At 53.3% G+C, this 20,669-nt stretch overlaps 1 protein-coding gene across 4 annotated transcripts in view; it reads right to left on the bottom strand.

Annotated features, from left to right (window-relative positions):
- LOC105191753 (GATA-binding factor C) overlaps positions 1–20,669 on the bottom strand; it is a 92,965-nt gene that overhangs the window by 39,416 nt on the left and 32,880 nt on the right. The gene's annotated exons all lie outside the window — the stretch shown is intronic.

Here is a 20,669-nt window from a genome sequence, read left to right as displayed (position 1 = left end):
ATTTTTATTATTCAAACACGTGTTTGTTATTGCACTCCTTTTAATTAATATCCTTTGTTTAGTTATTATCCTTAATCATATTTAAAAAACGAAATATTCCTGAGTTTTTCCAGCCACTTTCGCGCACATTATATTCTCCTGATACAAAAACGAGAAACTGAAGAATTTCAGTTTTCCGCATTTTCGAGTTTTGGTAAGAGGGAAGCATAATAACCGAAGAGGTATTCGAGCGACTTCCTCAATCATTATATTCTCCTATTAAAAAATCGAGAAATTGGAGAATTCGAGTTTTCCGCATTTTTGAGTTTTGTTAATAGGGAAGCATAATAACCGAAGAGGTATTCGAGCGACTTGCTCACTCATTATATTCTCCTGTTACAAAATCGAGAAATTGGAGAAATTCAATTTTCCGCATTTTTGAGTTTTGATAATAAGGAAGCATAATAACCGAAGAGGTGTTCGGACGGCTTGCTCACTCATTATATGCTCCTGTTACAAAATCGAGAAACCGAAGAATTTCAGTTTTCCGCATTTTCGAGTTTTGGTAATAGGGAAGCATAATAACCGAAGAGGTATTCGAGCGACTTGCTCACTCATTATATTCTTCTATTACAAAATCGAGAAATTGAAGAATTCGAGTTTTCCGTATTTTTGAGTTTTCGTATTAGGGGAGCATAATAACCGAAGAGGTGTTCGAACGACTTCCTCACTCATTATATTCTCCTGTTACAAAATCGAGAAATTGGAGAATTTCAGTTTTCCGCATTTTTGAGTTTTGATAATAAGGAAGCATAATATCCGAAGAGGTGTTCGAACGACTTCCTCACTCATTATATTCTCCTGTTACAAAATCGAGAATTTGGAGAATTTCAATTTTCCGCATTTTTGAGTTTTGGTAATAAGGAAACATAATAACCAAAGAGGTATTCGAGCAACTTGCTCACTCATTATATTCTCCTGTTAGAAAATCGAGAAATTGGCGAATTTCAGTTTTCCGCATTTTCGAATTTTGGTATTAGGAAAGCATAATAACAGAAGAGGCATTCGAACAACTTCCTCACTCATTATATTCTCCTGTTAAAAAATCGAGAAATTGGAGGATTTCAGTTTTCCGCACTTTTGAGTTTTGTTAATAGGGAAGCATAATAACCGAAGAGGTATTCGAACGACTTCCTCACTCATTATATTCTCCTGTTAGAAAATCAAGAAATTGGAGAATATCAGTATTCCGTATTTTTAAGTTTTCGTATTAGGGGAGCATAATAACAGAACAGGTGTTCGGACGACTTCCTCACTCATTATATTCTCCTAGTACAAAATCGAGAAATTGAAGAATTCGAGTTTTCCGCATTTTCGAGTTTTGGTATTAGGAAAGCATAATAACCGAAGAGGTATTCGAGCGACTTCCTCACTTATTATATTCTCCTGTTAGAAAATCGAGAAATTGGAGAATTTCAGTTTTCCGCATTTTTGAGTTTTGGTAATAAGGAAACGTAGTAACCGAACATGTAATCGAGCGACTTCCTCACTCTTTATATTCTCCTATTACAAAATCGAGAAATTGGAGAATTTCAGTTTTCTGCATTTTCCAGTTTTGGTATTAGGAAAGTATAATGATTGAAGAGGTATTCAAACGACTTCCTCACTCATTATATTCTCCTGTTACAAAATCGAGAAACTGAAGAATTTCAGTTTTCCGCATTTTCGAGTTTTGGTAATAGGGAAGCATAATAACCGAACAGGTATTCGAGCGACTTGCTCACTGATTATATTCTCCTGTTAGAAAATCGAGAAATTGGAGAATTTCAGTTTTCCGCATTTTCGAGTTTTGGTATTAGGAAAGCATAATAACCGAAGAGGTATTCGAGCGACTTCCACACTCATTATATTCTCCTGTTAGAAAATCGAGAATTTGGACAATTTCAGTTTTCCGCATTTCCGAGTTTTGTTAATAGGAAAGCATAATAACTGAAGAGGTATTCGAACGACTTCCTCACTCATTATATTCTCCTGTTAGAAAATCGAGAAATTGGAGAATTTCAGTTTTCCGCATTTTTGAGTTTTGTTAATAGGGAAGTATAATAACCGAAGAGGTATTCGAACGACTTCCTCACTCATTATATTATCCTGTTACATAATCAGGAAATTGAAGAATTTCAGTTTTCCGAATTTTTAAGTTTTGGTATCAGGAGCATATAAGTATAAAAGAGGTAGCGCGAGTTTCTGGCAGGAAAATTAAAATGTTTAACTTTCGAAATGGCTTAATATTGGGAAAATATAATCAGTAAAGAGGTAAGGGGGTAAATCAAGATTTTTAATGTTTCGGTGTTTGGACATTATAAGGACGTAGGATGTGTAAAGAGGCGGCACACAAATGTAAAAAAGACAATTATTTAATGTTTATATTCATTTTATTCTTACGTAAGTTTTATAAAGCAATATAGTATATAATATATAAATATAAAATAATGTACAATGTAATGTATAAAGTAATATAAAAATATATAGAATAAAATATATATTTCGTGCTTTTCTTCGTCTTTGCTCCACGTGTCCGAAGCCTGTCCGAATGGATGAAGGACACTTCTGTCGAATGGATGAAGGACACTTCTATCTCCCGGTGATGTTCGCGTTCCGGGATCCGGGTGTGTCTCCGGCTGTATTGAGGAGATATGTATGCACGCCTCGGCCGCTTTTTAAACGCTTTTGAGTCACGAGAGTTTTTCGACGTGCGGTCTTCCGACGAACATTGCGTACTGGAGCATCTTATTAACTCGCATCCTATCTTATTGTGTTTCCCTTTCTCCGTTTCTCTCTCTCTCTCTCTCTCTCTCTCTCTCTCCCTCGTTCCATGTTTTGGATCTTACTTAATCTCTCTGTCAATATCTTGTAACTGATATTTCTTTCTCTCTCGCACCCGCGCGAACGTTGGCGTATGACGTATCAGTGTACGCGCGCGCTTTTGCTTTTTCCGTGAAGTTAATATTCGCGCTACTTTACATATCGCAAATTGATGCATGCTTTCGAGCTTACTGCTGTTACTTACTGCTCTCTCTTTTTGTTTCTCTCTCTCTCTCTCTCTCTCTCTCTCTCTCTTTCTCTCTAACTCCAAGTCCCTCTCCCTCTCTCCTCCTGCGTTTCTTCTCGCGACCGCCTCGTGCGAGACACACTCAGGTATCAGACAAGTCGAGTAGTAGTATCCAGGTGTGTAACACCGCCGAGTCGTGTGGCATTTAAATCGTTTTACAATGTTGCTCCTGCCACGTTGCTGCCGTCCGCGTGTACGCACGCACATGGGTGCGCGCATGCCCTCATGCGTGAATACACGGGGCACTCTCTATGCTCGAGTGAGATTGCGCACATGGAAAAATACGTCCTACTACCGGTACTATTCTCTTTTGTCCCTTCTCCCCCTCCCCATCGCTGTTTCTTTCTCTCCTTGGAACAATTAAAAACACACGAGCGAAACGTCGCGCGGTGCGCGACGCAGATACCGACGGAACGCGCGGGCTTAGAAGAAATATACATATTGGTAAGGTGCGAGTGATTATATTTGGGACACTTGCAATTAGGAAACTTAATCAAGTATGACACCGCAATGTAATCTCGTTTGACTCGACCGCGGAAATTCTTTTCCTCACGCTCAGCGCCGAGCGCACTTTCGAGCGGCCGCGTTCGCGCCGACCGGTCACGATTTCGCGCTAAGGAAACGCACGCACACACGCACGCGATCGATATTCCGACGATTGTTCCGATTCGTTTCCGGTAATTAATCCCTCGACGACGTCCGAGCCGCGAGAGCAGCTAGAAATACGGGGAGAGAGTCTCTGCGCGCAGAACTGCCGTGATTGTATGATAATATACGGCGCGATGTCTCGCGCGTGTGTATGCGTGCGTACGTGCGTGCGTACGTGCGTGCGTACGTACGTGCGTAGGGATACGTGTGTGCGTAGGAAGATTGTGCAACTGTCCTACGCGCATACGTGCGTCAGACAATACAGGACACAGGCTCGTTCGCTCGCACGCATGTGCGCGCGCGCGCGCGCGTACACACACACACACTCGCGCGCGTGCCCAGTACGACAGGATTGAATATCCTGTTCGGCTTATTAGGGCAAGGTGGCCAGCCTTGCTACTTTGATACCGGTATCAATGATAGCGTAATGCACCGGCCGGCTCGAGCCGGCGCGGGCGTTTAATGCCGTAACGTTGCGAGCTAATGGCGAGCCACGCTACGCGATCTGATCTGTCGAGGGAGAATGAGTGAGAGAGAGAGAGAGAGATAGATAGATAGAGAGAGAGAGAGAGAGAGAGAGGGGCTTTGTGATTCGCTTTAATACACGATTTATCACTCAGCCAAGGAATAAATTACGTCGACAGCGCCACGACGCATCGGTCGCATCGGTACAACACCTTTATTTTCGAGTGGACACGGACGCTCGTTTTCTCTCCCCCCCCCCTCCCGCCGTCGCTCGCTCGACGAAAAGCGACGCGGCGCGATCGCATCGGCCGTGAAATTCGATCGGCGGATCGAGAACGGTTTCGGTGCTCGGAGTCGATCCGAGCAGCCGGAGCGCGGTTTCCACGCAGTTGGCAGTTCCACTCGCGCGACCTCCGCCGCCGCAAACGTTCTCGCCACCTGGCTGACTTTTCAAAAGTCCTCCGAGCCCGCTGCTCATTTTTCCTTCCTCGCTTGATAATTTATGCAACTCGCGCACCCGCGGCGCAACGCGTTACACGCGTTATCGCGGGATATGTTAATTGGAAACGCGACTTGTTACAATGCTCGCATGATTTGCCGCGCCATTTTAAATTATAATGGGGCCAGCGCGACAGCGCGCTGAGAAAAAGCAATAAATGAAACGCTCGTTGACTTAACCGCGGTAATATAACCGCCACGTAATAACGATAGCCGCGGATACGTTATCGCCCGAACTACACGTGAGGTGAGTGTAAACAAGTAGAGGAGAAAGCGAGAGACGGAGCGTGCAAATACGACGCATTTTCCTCAAAATCGCGTCAAATTTATCCAAATCTACCGACGGCGGCGGCATTCCTCTTATCATTATCCGGCTCGATCGATGACTGATTAACGCGCGATTAACAGCGATTATTCGACCGCTGCCACTATGTTCCGCCGCGCCGGCCGGTGCTCTCTTTTTTCCCACGTCCCCGTGAAAAATGCTGTCCTCGCACCGCGGATACGCTCGACCTTGCGAGAAGCGAGACGCGCTGCTGACGCGTTTTGCGGGATTTTAATTAATCGACATTTGTCCCTCGCGCTGGGTTTTCCGTTTTTCCCTCCGTCTCTCTTCCCTTCTCGCTCACTCTCTCTCTCTCTCTCTCTCTCTCTCTCTCTCTTTCTCGCGCGTGATAACGCACATTTCCCCGGAGCTCCCTCGTGCTCGTAGCCGCGTTAAGTCGGGTTAATGGAGCGCCGTGCGCGCGTAGCGCATTGGGAAAGCCGGCGAGCGAGTCTCCTGCTCGATTCCGAGAGGAGAGAGATCCTTTCTACGGTCTTCCTACCGCCGCTTAGACCGTGGCATTATTATTTATTTATAGCGCCATTATGTTGTCTCTATTACGCCGGCCGCGGCTCTCGCGAGCCGCCGGCAAATGCTGAGCGGCGCGCGAGGACGAAATCGAGCGCTGCTGCTCCCTCCTGTTTCGCCGTTGAGTGTGTCTGTGTGTGTTGCTTCAAGTCGCAAATATATAATTATCGAAGGCGCACGTCGACGAGACGCGCGCGGAGGCGGTAAAGTACGCACACATTCTTGCTCGCCGGGATGGATCGAGCGGGGATCGCCGGGCGCTTGGGGAAATGTCGCTACGCCCGCAGATCGGTACTTGAACACGAACGCGATGACGCGACATCACGGAAGCGAGGGCGACCTCGCAATCATCATCCCGTGCAGCCGGTGAGGAGCGACCTGGCGATAAACGAGGCGCGCACGTACGCGACGGGCCGAGCCGAGCTGCACCGCGAGACTCGGGCAGTTCCACTTTTTAAGCGCTCTTTACGCGAGCCTGACATTTAGAGACGCCTTAATGATGGAAACAGTAAATGTGTCTTGCCGATGAAGTCCATGACTGTCGCTCGGAATAGCCGTTGCGCCGTCGCGTTTATACGGCCGCAATAAATAACCGCGCGCCGCGCCGGTTGCCGCAACCGTCCCGCGCGAGTCCTCTCTCGAGGATCGAATCCAGCACCGAGAGAGAGAGAGAGAGAGAGAGAGAGAGAGAGAGAGAGGGAGAGGGGGCGGGAGAGAGAAAGCCTGGGGAGAAAGAGGGAGAGACGGGAGGGCCGTTTCCAGTCGTCCGCGAATGTGTATCGCGAAAGTGGAATTTCAGGTATTCGGCGCGGAACCCGATAAATTCGCGATACCATTAGAATGGAATTAGAATACGATACGCCTAATCGGCGACGATTAGTTACGACTGTCGGCTCGCAGTCATGTTTTTTTCACGAAAGTGCCTCGGCGCGGCGTGGCTGAACTTAATGCCGAGTGCGTCGCCGCGCAGCGCAGCGCACAGTAGCGGCGGCCGTGTTTCACGACTTGCATATGCTGATTATTTCTAGAATGAGAATCGATACACAGCCGGCTTATACAAGAAGCTCGCTCGCTCGCACGTCAGCGTGCAATCGCGACGTGCCGTTCGTTGTTCGGGCACGTTGCACGGCGCACCGCGCCGCCGGCTTTTCTAAAATCGCGCGACTCGCGGCCACACATTCTTCGCGCGTGTGGAAGCCGCGCGCGAACTCGCCGATTGCATTCCAAGGCGAGACGCGGGTTGACCTGCCGAGACTGCGCTGATACGACGTTCAATCGTGACGTTCGACACTGCTCGTGCGTGCGCGTGTGTGTGCATGCTCTCTCTCTCTCTCTCTCTCTCTCTCTCTCTCTCTCTCTCTCTCTCTCTCTCTCTCTCCCTCCCTCGCTCTGCCGCCCTTCGTTTCTCTCCGTCACGCCGTTTATTCACTCGCGCGGCTAATCGCGAGGACGAGCGCGAGCGCGCGCGTTCGCTGGAAATTGCCGCTACGCCTACGCTTTCTCTCTCTCCCTATCTCTCTCTTTCTCGCGTGTGCACAGCAACGGCGCAATAAATAACGCTCGCGGCGGCCATTACTTGTCGCTCACCCCCCCGGAGCCGCCCCGTTTTCGCCAATTCGTAGGGTCGGAGGTCCCTCTTTATCCTTCTCCCTTTCTCTCTCTCTCTCTCTCTCTCTCTCTCTGTCACGCGCGCGCGACAGGAGCGAGCCCTTCGATCGACTCGTCTCGCTCGTTGGACGTTTCCGCCCGCTCGGTCTTCGCAGGAGATCGTCGTGTACCGCTGACGCGATCGAGCCATCGTCCCTCGGCCCTCGGCGGCTTCGGCGGGCCTAATTAGCGAATGCCGGCGAGCGCGACGCGTAACAATCGGCATAAAAGTGAACGCATGCGTGTCGTAATTTGCGTGAGTTTCGTCAAGCGCGATCCCGCAATCGCGCGGACCGCCGCGGTCCTTGAATTGAAACACCTATAAATCGCGCGGTGAACTGTGAACAGCAACGACGACGACGACGACGACGATTTAACCAGTCGACGCGCATGATAAATTAGCGTCGAGAAGCCGGCTCTCATTCCATTCTCGGAATTTGTCGCGCACAAAACGCGATGGCAGGCCCATAAATAATTCATCGATCGCGGATGCGCTGCAGCGCTCAAATCGACGACGTCTACTACTCGATCGCGCGCTCTCTCGCCATCTTGGTCGCCCGTCCGTTCTACAACGTAAACGTGGACTCATACCCAGGTGTATCCCGTTTAGCCGACGCAACCGCGTGCCGACGTACCCCCGAGGGTGATTTCCGCGGGGAATCGCCCGCCGCGAGAAATTCCACATCGGACGATCCTCCACTTCCGACGCGCCGCCGCCCGCCGCCGCCGTCGCTGCTGCTGCTTCTTCTGCCGTGCTCCGACATCGGCCCTCCGTGGCGTCGGTCTTCTCCGTTGGTTCGCGGACTCTGCTCGCGAGGTGGAGCGTTCACACCGGCGCGTCGCGACGGCGCTCTCGGCGCGGACGCCATGCAACGCGCGCTCCCGACATTCGCATTGGCCGATGGCGGCGTTTGCGCGCCGCTACGTCCGTATTGACTTTGCCATCGCGAGAGCCTCCCCTTTCCTGCCCTGCCTGCCTGCCTGCCTGCCTCGCGAAAGCCACAGACGTTCCGGCCATGGGGACGCGCGTGTATGACACACACACACACACGCACACACACACACACACACACATACACGCGCGACACGGGACAAAGAGGTGCACCATGGACGCAGCATTGGCGAGCGAGCGAGCGAGCACAAAGGACGATGGCTCGTCCGAGTAACGTACCGAGCGACGGGAAGAAGCATCCGGGGGTGGGTGGCGGCCGGGGGTGGCCGAGGGTACACGCGCGCGCCAGGCGAGTGTCTTACAATTGATTTTCACGCCACTTTGATTTATTCCAGCGCGCCACCGTCGCGCGTTTTTCGTGCCCGCGGGGCCAGACCTGGGCTCCTCTCTCTCTCACTCTCTCTCTCTCTCTCTCTCTCTCTCTCTCTCTCTCTCTGCCTGTGCGCAGCTCCTCTCGCTGGAACCGACTAGTCAGCCTTCTTCTTGTTCTTCCTCTTCTTTCTCCTCCTCCTCCTCCTCCTCCTCCTCCTCTTCTTCTCGTTACTCTGTCCGAGGAATCGCCCCTCTCTCGCTCACTCGTTCAGCTCGCTCTCTTCTTCTTCCTCCTCCTCCTCCTCGTCGCGCGCGCGCGGAGGACTCGTCCGGCCGCGGAGGATTTATGGACTTCCAGGGCGATTCTTTCGAGATTGGCCTGCGCGACCCTTTCCTACAGGCGTTTCCCTCGCGATTTTCGGACGCCGGTAGCCGGCGGATTGTAAGCGAGAGATCGATACTCGATTGGAGCCGGGCAGAGCCGTGAATAAGCAGCAGTCGGGATAACGGCTCGGATTTTTTGAGCGAATCGGATCTCGCGCGGCAGGATCGCGGAAGCGTCGCTCGCAATCGCGGCGCGTCGGACGAATTATTGCTCAACCACTACTGCCACACAACGCAGCCGCTACAATGTTGCCGCTGATAGAGGCGTTACTCATAGACGCTACCGAATTAACTCGCGTACAATGCGCGAGCGCGCCCTTACGCGGGGAATTCACGGTGTCGCCATTGTCTCGAACAATACAGTTCAATTCGAGGCCCCCGCCCCCGCCCCCGCTAATATTCATACGCTTCCCAAGATCTATAAGCTTCCGGCCGGCTAATTACGAGGGGGAACGCCTCGAACTGACGGTAAAACCGACGCTCAAACGCACACATCCTGTCCGACTCGGAGAGACGCGCGCAGGCTTCTCCAGACGTTTCTCATCTCCCGTTTCTCTCGTCGCTCGGAGCAACAATGAACGAGCACACCGCAATCTTCATCTCCGAAACCCTCCCCCTCCCCCCCCTCTCTCTCTCTCTCCCATCCCACTATTTTTCTCCCATTTCCCGATTATTCCGACCGTTACCGCAGCGCTCACTCGCGCGCGCGCGCGCGCGCGCCACCATTTCCCAAATCACCGTCAAATCTCCCACCCTTTCTCCCTCCCAGCCCTTAAACGATCGCCTCTACCCTCGCGCGCAGCACGAGGGGTGGCAGCAGGCAGGCATCGTCACGAGAAATCCATCTGAGAGCCCAAGTGTGCGCGCGCGAGGATCAAGACGGGGGGTTACCTACCCTCCTGCAGCGGGACAGGAGAGAGAGAGAGAGAGAGAGCGAACAGGATGGGATTGGTCCTTGATTGCCGGAGAGGTCGTTTCCCGGACTCGGGTGGGATACATCGAGATCGCGACCAATGATAGGGTGGCGCAGCTGCCCCCGGGGAAACCGGCGGCAGGCCCGAGGAGTCTCGAGGAAGAGTCTCCCCCTCCTCGACGGCGCAGGACGGCACACGAGGGGCGAGAGAGCGATGCCTCGAGCCGTCGATATACGTTTTAGGGGCGTGCGTTGGCGCACAGGGGTCGCGCGCTTGGGAAAGGATTCGCCCCGGATTCGGTCGCTCGCTGTCGAGAGCAGAGCCGGCGCGCGACGTGCGAATTTATGCCGACGGAAAATTGCGTCCTCGCGGCGGATCTTCGCGATAATCGGCTCGCGGTGACGGCCGCGCGCATTAGCAACGTCCGCTTTCGCCGTCCTTCTGTCTAGCAGAAAGGAAAAGGGACTTTTTCTCTCCCGCACGCCCGACACGATCAAAAGTGAGGAGATGAAGCGCGCGCGTATTTGCTCCACATACCGACTCCGATATACTTTGCGCTTTTCTGCGCGATCAAGGTGACTGTTGTTATTATTATTATCGCTATGTATATATATATATATATCTCATGTTGCTTGCTCGCTCGCTCGCCGGCCGGACACATTTCCCTCAACTCCAGCACGAGCGCTGCTCTTTCCTTGTCCCCGATTGATAAGCGCGCGCGGAACGGCGCACCTGCGTAGACGGAATGCGTCGCTGCGCGCTCGGCAATGGATTTTTCAGCTCTCTCTCTCTCACTCTCTCTCTCTCTCTCTTCGCCCGCTTCTTTCCCTTCGCCGAGAGGGAGACAGAGAGACAGAGACGGTGGCTGCTCCGGCTGCGCCGCGGGTAGAATTGATTAGGGGGCTTCGTTAGGGCGAGTTTGTAACAACGGCCGAGCCGACACGGTTTGAATAACGATTTGCATAACTCACGAATCGATATTAGCGGACTCGGCTTCGTGCGCGCGCGCGACTCGCTCGTTCGCTCTCGCGCTCGCGCAGCTACTTCACGCTCTTACGAGGAGCGAAAGCATCGATCGCCGGCCGGGCCGGCCGACGTCCAGCGCGACCAACATTTCTTTCTTCCACGACGTGGCCGACCACCGAAGGGGAGAGATGAACGCACGCGAGAAAAATTCCCGAGCGCTTTCTCGGCCCGGCGAGCATCGCGAGGTGGCTCCGCTCCGCTCCGCTCCGCTCCGACGCACGACGTCCTCGCGCGAGAACGAGAGGAGAGTGAGAAGCCGAAAACACGCATACACGTATGTACACTTATTCGTGCGAGAGAAAGAGAGAGAGAGAAAGGAGAGGAGGAGGGCGCGAGCCGTGGCGCTTTATCGACGAGACAATTGTTTCTTTGGGCGAACGGCGGATGATCGATCGACTTGTCGAAGCTGACCGTCCAATCGCGGCATACCGAATCTTAAGTAGCCGTGTACCGCGCTAGGGAAGAGGAAGAGAGAGAGAGAGAGAGAGAGAGAGAGAGAGAAAAAGGAGAGAGGAAGCAAAAAAAGAGACAGAGAGAGAGAGAGAGGAGGAGGCATTACACAGGCAGAGTAACGGTGTCGGGCGGCGACCGGCTGGAATTATCGTGTCAATAACGATCGGAGTGCGCGATCACGCCGAACGGATAGACAGATACACATACACACACATACACACACGTACACGCTCGTCGCTCACCTCTATTCGCCGCTCGTAAATCGTCATCGATCCGTCTCGGCGACTTTTCAAGCGCCGCGCGATAAATAATTTCGCGTCCGACGCCGTTCCGGATGTCGTTCGGCGTTTCTCCGTGCGTCCGTCTGGCCCTCCGTCTCTCCCTTCCTTACCCGGAGGCTTTTCGAGGATGCGGGCGAAAATTTCGCCGTGCTGCACGCTCGAACCAACTGCGCTCGTTCTTTTCCAACGACGAGCCCGCGCGATGATAATTCACGACGGGCGGCGCGCAATCGACGGCACAAAATCTAATCGGTCTTCGGTTACTCCGGCGCTCCGGTTATGCTAACGGGATCCAATAAGTTTGTCACGTGTCTCGTTTTGCCAGGCGACAAGCCCCGGGATTTATTTCGCGAATTTATGCGCGCCGCGCGCGCGCTCGCTCGCTCGCTCGCCTCTCTCTCTCTCTCTCTCTCTCGCCCGCAACAGTCGGAAGCAATTTACAAGTTAATAGGTTACGACGATTCGTTACGCGCCCTTCTCTCGCACCTCGTCCCTCCCCCTCCTCCCCCCCGGCCCCCCTGACTGAATTTATTTCGTTTGGTCTGCGCACGCCCATCTAATTGGCTCGTTTCTCTCCTTCTCTCTCCGGCACTCTCTTTCGAGAGAGCGCCCGGCCGTGCGCACTCGCTCGCGCTCGCGTTCGCTCTGCATTGGAAATTATACGCGCGCGCGCGCGTCCACCAACGGGAAGGATACTAAAACCTCTCGAAAACGAGGCGCGCATGCTGCTCGCGTCCTACCCTAATTCGCCGATCGAACGTTTTAATACACTCGTCTGATGTACGACGCGTCTCTCCCGGCTTTTTCTTCTCGTCTCTCCTCCGCGCGCGGCCGATAAATAAAGTTTATCGTTACGTCGAGGATAATGAAGGATTTCCGAGACGCCTCCGATAGCTCGACGGCGTAATTAACGACAGCGAAGCTTCGGACAGGACGCGTGTGGGAACTTGCGCAGGATCATATCAGCGCGCATCGTGCGGCTTAACCGCAATATGTAACAACAACAAACGAGTCGACTGGGGACGAGTCTTTGTCTCGCGAGTGGAGTCGCGAATTCGAGCTCGCGGACGACGCGAGCGTTCAACGGCCGCGCGCGCGCGTGCGAATCCCAGTCGTCGATCGAGGCGGCCGATCGAGATTCGATCGGCGATCGATCGTCCGGCAGGACGAGAGGAAGAGAGCCGACACCGCGTCGATCGGCATCGGAGCGACGGGCGAGAGGAGGCGAGGAAGAGGAGGAAGAGGAGGAGGTGGAGGAGGAGGCGAAACAACCGACGCCGAGGGAGAAAGAGAGTGAGAGGAGGAGCGACGCTCTCTCGCTCGCGCGCGTCGTATTCAAAGTGTGAACGGATGCAAATCCCGCATCTCATGAGCGGAATTTTCAAGGAAGCTGAAAGATGGATGGAGCACGCCGCGGCGGCACCGGACAATACGCCGCTATTTGCATCTGGTACATAATTCAGTCGCCGTTGCTGCCCTCGACGTGCCACGCACGCAGCGATTGTCGACGCTGCTGTTGCTGTCGCTGTTCATAGAGCAGCGCTCGAGACGAGACGAGACGAGACGACGACGACGACGACGACGACGACGATGTCGCCCTCGTGCGCGGCAAAAATGAGGCTGAAAGCGCGCGCGTCGTCGGGATTTGTTCGCACATCTCGCGAGACCGTTCGCGCTTGCGAGGTCTAATTGGACGAATTGATCGGCCTGAACGGGAAGTCTTTCACGTCGACGTTTTCTTGCAACGCCGAGAGATCTTGCAGGGAGACTTTCTTCGAGCCGTAACGAGCGTATCGCTCTGTTCGTGTCGCGTCGGTGTGCACAATCGATTTCTACGCGAAATGTTGGACGCAATAACGTCCCTACGATCTTAGGAACAGGTTCGAGGCGCGATAAAGGAGGGAGGGAAAGAGAGGAAGAGAGAGAGAGAGAGAGAGAGAGAGGGGGAGGGTGGGAGGGAGGGAGAGGGAGAGAGCGAGAACCGCCGCGGCGGAAAAATCTCAAAGTTATTTAAAGCGACTATCCGGCGATCTGGCGCACGAATTAAACCGTAACGTTGACGAGTCATGAGAGCAATTATATAGCCGCGGCGCGGTGCATTATGTGGAAATTTTCATCGCGCCGCGGAGCGCGCGCTCGCGCACGTGTGCGTGTGTGAGCGCGCGCGACTGCGTAAAAAGCGAACGCGCGAAGGGAAATTTTCACGGCGGCGCGCATGCGAAAAACATTCGAGGCGGTCGCCGCGAATTATACTTTCACGCGGCGGAATAATCGAGCTCGCGCTCGCGCGCGCGCGCGCGCGAGCGCGAGCGCACCGGCCAAGACGTCGTATTCCGAGTCATTGGCCGGATTACTCGGCGCGGCCGCGCGCGAGATCGCGGCTACGCCGCGCCGCCACGATCGCAGCGGCGACCAGTTGTTGGCCAGAGATCCTTTCCGCTTTTTGTATAGCGCGCGACTCGCGCGATCTCGATCGATCTGCGGCGGCTCTGTGACTCACTGCTGAAAATATTTTGACGCCGCTCGAGTCGGCCGCGCGCGAATTATACCGCGCCATTGTAATCGATGATGCGCGCGCACTCGCGCGGGTCAGAGAACGAGAATGTATTCCGCGCGGCTGCCGGGAGCGAGCAAACGAATGCGGAGGAGTTGTTTACCAACTCTCTCTCTCCTCTCTCTCTCTCTCTCTCTCTCCTCTCTCTCTCTCTCTCTCTCTCTCTCTCTCGCTCTCTCTCTCTCTCGCGGCGGCGGAGGGCGGCCGTGCGGCTGCGAGAGCGGAGAGGACTTTTTCACGCCTACAATGCGAGATCGGTACGTGAGCTCGCGCACTCGCCGGACAATTTGGACTTGGCCGTACAGAAGCGACTATTCATTTTCCGCGCCAAGATCAATAGGATAACCCTTTGAGACCCCCGGAGAACGGTCCTCCTTCGTCCCTCTCTCTCTCTTCACCCTGCCGCTCGCTCACTCGCTCGCGCGTTATCTTCGCTACCTGAAGAGACTCCGAGGGGCCGAAGATAAAATCGCGCCACAAAGTTCGGTTACGTTGCCACTTCATGGACTTCGGCGAAGTGACTTCTCGAAATTCCATCGGCGCTCTCTCTCTCTCTCTCTCTCTCTCTCTCTCTCTCTCTCTCTCTCTCTCTCTCTCTTTCTCTGTCCCGACACTCGCGCGCGGAATATTTTCTTTATTATTGTGGCCAGGCTCATGGCGCTCGTCGACTCAACGGACAAAACACTTTTCCGCCGGCTGACGTCTATCGGGACCGCCTCAGCATTGAGCGCGAATGACGGCGCAAGAAAAACAAATGGAAATAAAGGAAGAGAGCGCAAAAACACGACGGAGCGGCGCGATACACGAGCAAAGCCCGGGGCTCTTCTGCGCAAGCGAAATCTACGCCGTAGCACAGATCTCTTTCTCTCTCTCTCTCTCTCTCTCTCTCTCTCTCTCTCTCTCTCTCTCTCTCTCTTTCTCTCTCTCTCGCAGCGTTTTGTTGCGCGATCACGGTCGAGCACGTCGCGCGGGCCACGTTGTTCGCCAGCTTCCCGGATCCTCCGGAACACGCGTTGCGAGTATTTAGCCGAGCGAGCGGGGGTTAACGGGACGACGTACGCCGAGGTTGCCGTTTCTGCTCTCGGTGGCAGCGCGGCTTCTGTTGGAATGTCCAGGAACGCCTGGAGGATCGTAGAGCTCGAAGAGCGTTGCACGCCATAGGCCGGCATGAGCGCGATAAGCATCGCCAGGACGAGAGGAAGAAAAGGGAGGCACGGGAGAAAGAGCGAGGGAGAGAGAGGGAGAGGGAGAGAGAGAGAGAGAGAGAGAGAGAGAGAGAGAGAGAGAGAGAGAGAGAGAGAGAGAGAGAGAGAGAGAGAGAAAGCGTGTAGGACAGTCGTTAACGAGCGACTCTGTGCGCTCAGAAGACTACGCTCTCTCGCTCTCGCTCTCTTCTCTTCCTCCGCGAGCCTTTCTTTCTTCCTCCTCTTCTTCTTATCCTTCTTCTCTCCCCCGGCGATTCGCTGACATCGAGAGACTCGCGGCTGAGAGATCGTCCCTGACGACACGGGTAATCGATTCCGGTAGCGGAACCCCGCGAGATCGCGTTACTTGCTCTCGCCGAGAACGAGCGCGAAATCGTCGAGACGCGCTTCGTTTTTCCTCGCAACGCGCGCCTCGCCCCCGTTCGATTGTCCCTCCGCCTCTTATCTCGAGAGTTACACCCGCGAGTCCCGCGCGATGCCTCGAATTCTATTACGCCAAACGAGCCAACGCGAATATATCCCACCGACGCTGGTCGAGTCGCAACAGCGAAACTAGTTCACGCTCCGTGCGCGTTTTCTCTCACGAAACCGCTAGCTCGGCGCCATATCGGCGACACGAGCGGGCCCCGCGTTTCCACCCCGCGTAACATCCGCGCATAATGCGGAGGTAGGTAGATGGGTAGAGGTAGCCACCCTTGGCGTGAACGGTGAGCTAGAGAAAGAGAGAGAGAGAGAGAGAGAGAGAGAGAGAGAGGAACGCGAGCAGGGGTAGAAAGAGAGCAGAGGACCAGAGGCGGGAGAAGGACGGAGGTTGAGAGAAAGAAGAAAAAAAAAAGCATGAAAATTTCCCAGCTGTTCGAGGCAGCCTATCTTCCCGAAGGATCAAACATGGCGGCCGTCGGTGCTTCCCCACCGAGCGGGAGGGGGTTTCAACCCTTGCTATCTGCCTGATCGAAACTCGCCGCCGCCGCTGGAGTTCACGGCGCACGCGTGCGTGCGTGTGCGTGTGGAATTTCCGTGTGCGGCTCGATACGCGAGCACAAAAGAGGAAGAGGACACGACGAGTCGAGTAGGGGGAGAGCGAGAGAGAGAGAGAGAGAGAGAGAGAGAGAGAGAGAGAGAGAGAGAGAGAGAGAGAGAAAGCGGGCAATATGTGCCACGACTTTATTATATACGGGAGATGGGCCGCGCGCACACCCGCGTGCGCGCGTATACCTGGTGGCCGCCTTTTGTTTCCTCGATCGTATCTGCGCTCCGTTCTTTTCGGCGACACATCTGTGACTGGATTCTCCAGCGGTGACGCGCGAGCTAAAATGCAACATATTGCTGCGGCGGCATATGCACTTCGCGAGCGCATCCCTTTTTTGGTCGGTATACCGATCATTTCAGCGACGAAAGTTCAGACAAACCAATTTCTTCATTCCAGTCTCGCTGGAAACGAGTGAAAATTCGCTCAAGGCTCCGTTAAAGAAAAAAAGAAAAAAAAAAAGAGAAAAGAAAAGGGGGAAAAATTACTCGAATCTTGAGCGACGATACTCACTCGACGGCGAAAGTATGATACTTCAGCTTCAGCACTTTGGCAGCGAGACGTTCGCTCGACGGCTGAAGACGGAGCAGCCTCCTCGCTTCGAGAAATCCTAAGGATACCGCGACGCGTGTTGTTCCCGCTGAGCGGAGAATCTCAGCGAGCGTAGCCGGCGGCTGCGACTCGCATCGCGGACCTCGCGTCGCCGAGGCCGCGGAATTCACGTGAACGATCGCGCGCTATCGCGGAGATTTTCTTATTCGGACGCGATGTCGGCTGTCGTTGAATAACAGATGAGCCATTTTCATAACGTTTCCCACGCGCTCCGGAACGCTCCGGCGCGCCGCTATTGTTACACACCGCACCAGCGGCGGCGGCGGCGGCGGCGTCATTTACCGACGCGAACGAGGTCGGCGGATCGATCGGTCGTCATTTCGCCGGGACAAGCCGCAATCGGGGATGAATTTCGGCCCCGCATGAATTTTTCATCCGGAAGCAAGCAGGGACAAGTATAAGCGGCGCGCTGAATAATGCCCGGAAAAAGACTGTCCCCCGATGCTCGTCCGCTCACGCGCGTCACGATGTGACAGGAAGGACGCGACGGGGAAATTACGGAGCGGCCGAAAGTTGTCGCACGCACGCACACGTGCGTACGCCCACCGCTTTTAAATCGATACATATTTTATCGAGCGCTCTCGGCAGCGTCGACTGGCCGGCCGGCCGGCCGGCCGGCTTTTAAGAGCAGCGCAGCGCGCGTGTGCGAGGGTGCGCGCGTGCACGCAAATGAATGATGGGTGGGCGTGTCGGTGCATCATCACGTCACAATATTTGTACTCTCCGCGAGGCCCTCGGCGGCGCGGGCGGGAGGACGCGCCGAACGATTGTCTTTGTTTAATCGGTGACGACGGGTGCGCGCACGGAGAGGATGGGGGTGGACGCGCACCGGGAGTGTCCCACCCGACGTCGTCGTCGGAAGGATTCCGATTCCGCGACAAACCGATCCGCTCTCAAGAGAGACGACACGTCGAAAAACGCGCGAGACTCTTCACACCGTGTGTGAGCCGCAGCCGCAGTCCCTTCTTCCCATGAAGATTGACCGCGCGCGCGCGCGCGCGCTCGGTCGAAAAAAGTCGGGATTATAATCGGAGGGAAAAATCTCGAGTCATTCACCGCGCGAAAGAAAACGCGAGTTTCGCGCGACGCGCTCGAGCGAGGTCTCTCTCTCTCTCTCTCTCTCTCTCTCTCTCTCTCTCTCTGTCTCGCGCGCGAAATCACGAAGCCGCGTATACGCGCCTCGTGAAAGAGAGCGTCATCGCGGCGGGCTTAGGCGAGGAGAAAAAATGGAGGGAGGGAGGGAGGGAGAGAGAGAGAGAAGCCGCGTAAGAAATCACGAGGCGAGGCGTTGCGAGCGAACGCGATGCGATGTTGTTGGCAAAACTTCGTCAATTAACGAACGCATGGCGTGCGGCGCGGCGATTGCAATTACGACGGAGGAGACGGCGCTGCGCCGCGCGCGGCCGGTGAAAAACTTTGGAATCCATCAGCCTTGCTCTATCGCGCACCGAGGAGAAAGTGCAACGAGAGGGATAGTGAAACGTCAATGCACACCGAGCGCGCTGCGCGCTTCTGAGCGCCAGGCTCGCTCGCAACCCACGCGGCGGATTGGCCGCGCGCGGAACGTCCTCGCGAGCTCCGTTTTCTACTTCCAAGTCGGGACTCTCTCGCGCACGCGAGGGTTGCCCGGCTCGTGAAAGTCGCGGCCAGCCGGCGGTGGAGGATTGCGCGATTGCCGCGAAAATCTCTTTTCTTTTCTTCTCTCTCTCTCTCTCTCTCTCTCTCTCGCTCTCCCTTTCTCTCAAAGAAACAGGTCTCTCTCTCTCTCTCTCTCTCTCTCTCTCTCTCTCTCTCTCTCTCTCTCTCTCCCTCTCTCTCTTTTCGCGTGGCTCACGTATGTTGACCCCTGACATACCACCGTAGTACTAATTAAACAAGAGATTAATTTATTCTACATAGAATTTGTGAGAAAATGCGAAGTCACTTATGAAGAAGCTATTACGAGTTCCTTACGATCCTTACGAGTTTTGTTAGAGCTGCTTGGCAAGGAAATTGGACACTAAGATTGGAACTCTAATGAGAGCCAAAGTGAAATGTCAGACTTGATGGTACATCGAGGGTTAATCGCAAAAGTACGCTGAAGACCTCCCCGGAGACGATATCGCGATGGCTCCTCGACAAACTTTTCAAAGACCGTCGCGGGAGGAACGACAATCGACTGGCGATTCTTCCGCGGAGCGCTTTCGCGTGAAAGAAGACGAGATAGGAGTAAAGGGGGTGAAAAGGGAGAAGAAAAGAAAGGCTCGGCTGCCGTGATCTTTGGGGAGACGAATCGCACGAGGGCGGCGAGGCGCATATAGCGCGAAAGCGGACGTTCCGGCCGCTTTCGTGATCGATTCCGCGAATAACTCGCGAGTGTTTAGTCAGATCGAATCGCAGCACCGGGAGGAGTCCGAATGATGGAAGAGCAGGAGGAGGAGGAAGGGCCGGCGCGCGGTACGGCGGCGGCGGCGGCCGTATCGAGTTTCCGCATCGGTACTTCGGACGAGGCTGTTCCATCTACATAGGTGCCAAGCCGAGTGGCCAAAAATAGATCGAGTTCACACGAATTCTACGAGCTGATCGCACGAAAGCACCGGCGGCCACCACCGCTCGCTCGTGATATCGATCGAACGGCGTCCCGATGTGTTACGAGTTCGCAAACGCCTCGACGACGGCGAGGACGAAGCGAGTTATCGCGAAAACGCAATCCGCGCAGCTTCGAGATCCGGTCTCTCTCTCTCTCTCTCTCTCTCTCTCTCTTTCTCCCTCTGCTCTCGACAAGACTCTGCGAAGCCGATTTCTTCCTGCCGTCGCGCGTGCGGAAACCCGCAAGAGTCACACGCGACGTTTCTAATAGGCGGATGCATGTGTGATAAAATAAATAAATAAGTAATTCCGAGATCTCTCTCTCTCCTCTCCTCCTCCTCTCTCTCTCTCTCTCTCCTCTCTCTCTGTCTGTCTCCCCGACTAGAAATTTTGATTAAGTTCACCTAACATTGATAAGGACCTAATAGGGTGAATGAAAGGTAATCCTAAGTAAGTCAGTCCTTATAATGTCCTAATGACAAATGAGTAAGAAAGACTTTTATAAGGTTATAACGATTGGGTCCTTAATGTACCAACCTAGTGTATGATATAATATGGTTCAGTTAATCAAGTCCTTGTCGGGATCATTCATTGTACCTAATACGATTTGCATTATCAAGTTTTAACAAAACAATTTCTGGGTGTCATTTCCAAATATAAAGATGTTTGAATTGAAAAAACACTTCAGATCACTTGAATATATTTGTACAATGCTATAGAAACTATCCTTTTTTAGCAGTCAATAAATAGTTGTAAAATTAACGTGACACGCAACTTTTCTCTTTAACACTATTTTATGTTTTGTCACCTTGTGACACTTAATGATCTTATGATATTCATTTTATGTTTCTTTTCCGAAACATTTTACAAGTATGCTCAAGCGATCTAAAATATTATTTCATGCAAATATCTTTTTATTTGGAAATGACATGAAAGAATTTTCAGCGTATCATTTCTTATTTCTAACGTCATCATCCAATATAGCCGTGGCGAGTAATCAGGAGTCATAATTCGAAAAAAAAAAAAAAAAAAAAAAAAAAAACGTAATAATGATTCCATAAGGTAACCTGACTATGAATCCTTACTAAGGTCCTGATATCCACGCTGCGTTACGTGACTTACTAGGACCCGATAATATTACCTTATTGAGACCTGGTGTCCAAATGAGGTTAACCTCATTTG

This window comes from Harpegnathos saltator, unplaced genomic scaffold, assembly GCF_003227715.2.
Source record: "Harpegnathos saltator strain DR-91 unplaced genomic scaffold, Hsal_v8.6 scaffold55, whole genome shotgun sequence".
In the NCBI taxonomy this organism is placed as follows: domain Eukaryota; kingdom Metazoa; phylum Arthropoda; class Insecta; order Hymenoptera; family Formicidae; genus Harpegnathos; species Harpegnathos saltator.
The sequence above is the reverse complement of the archived record's forward strand: the minus strand, read 5'-3'. Positions and strand labels throughout refer to the sequence as shown.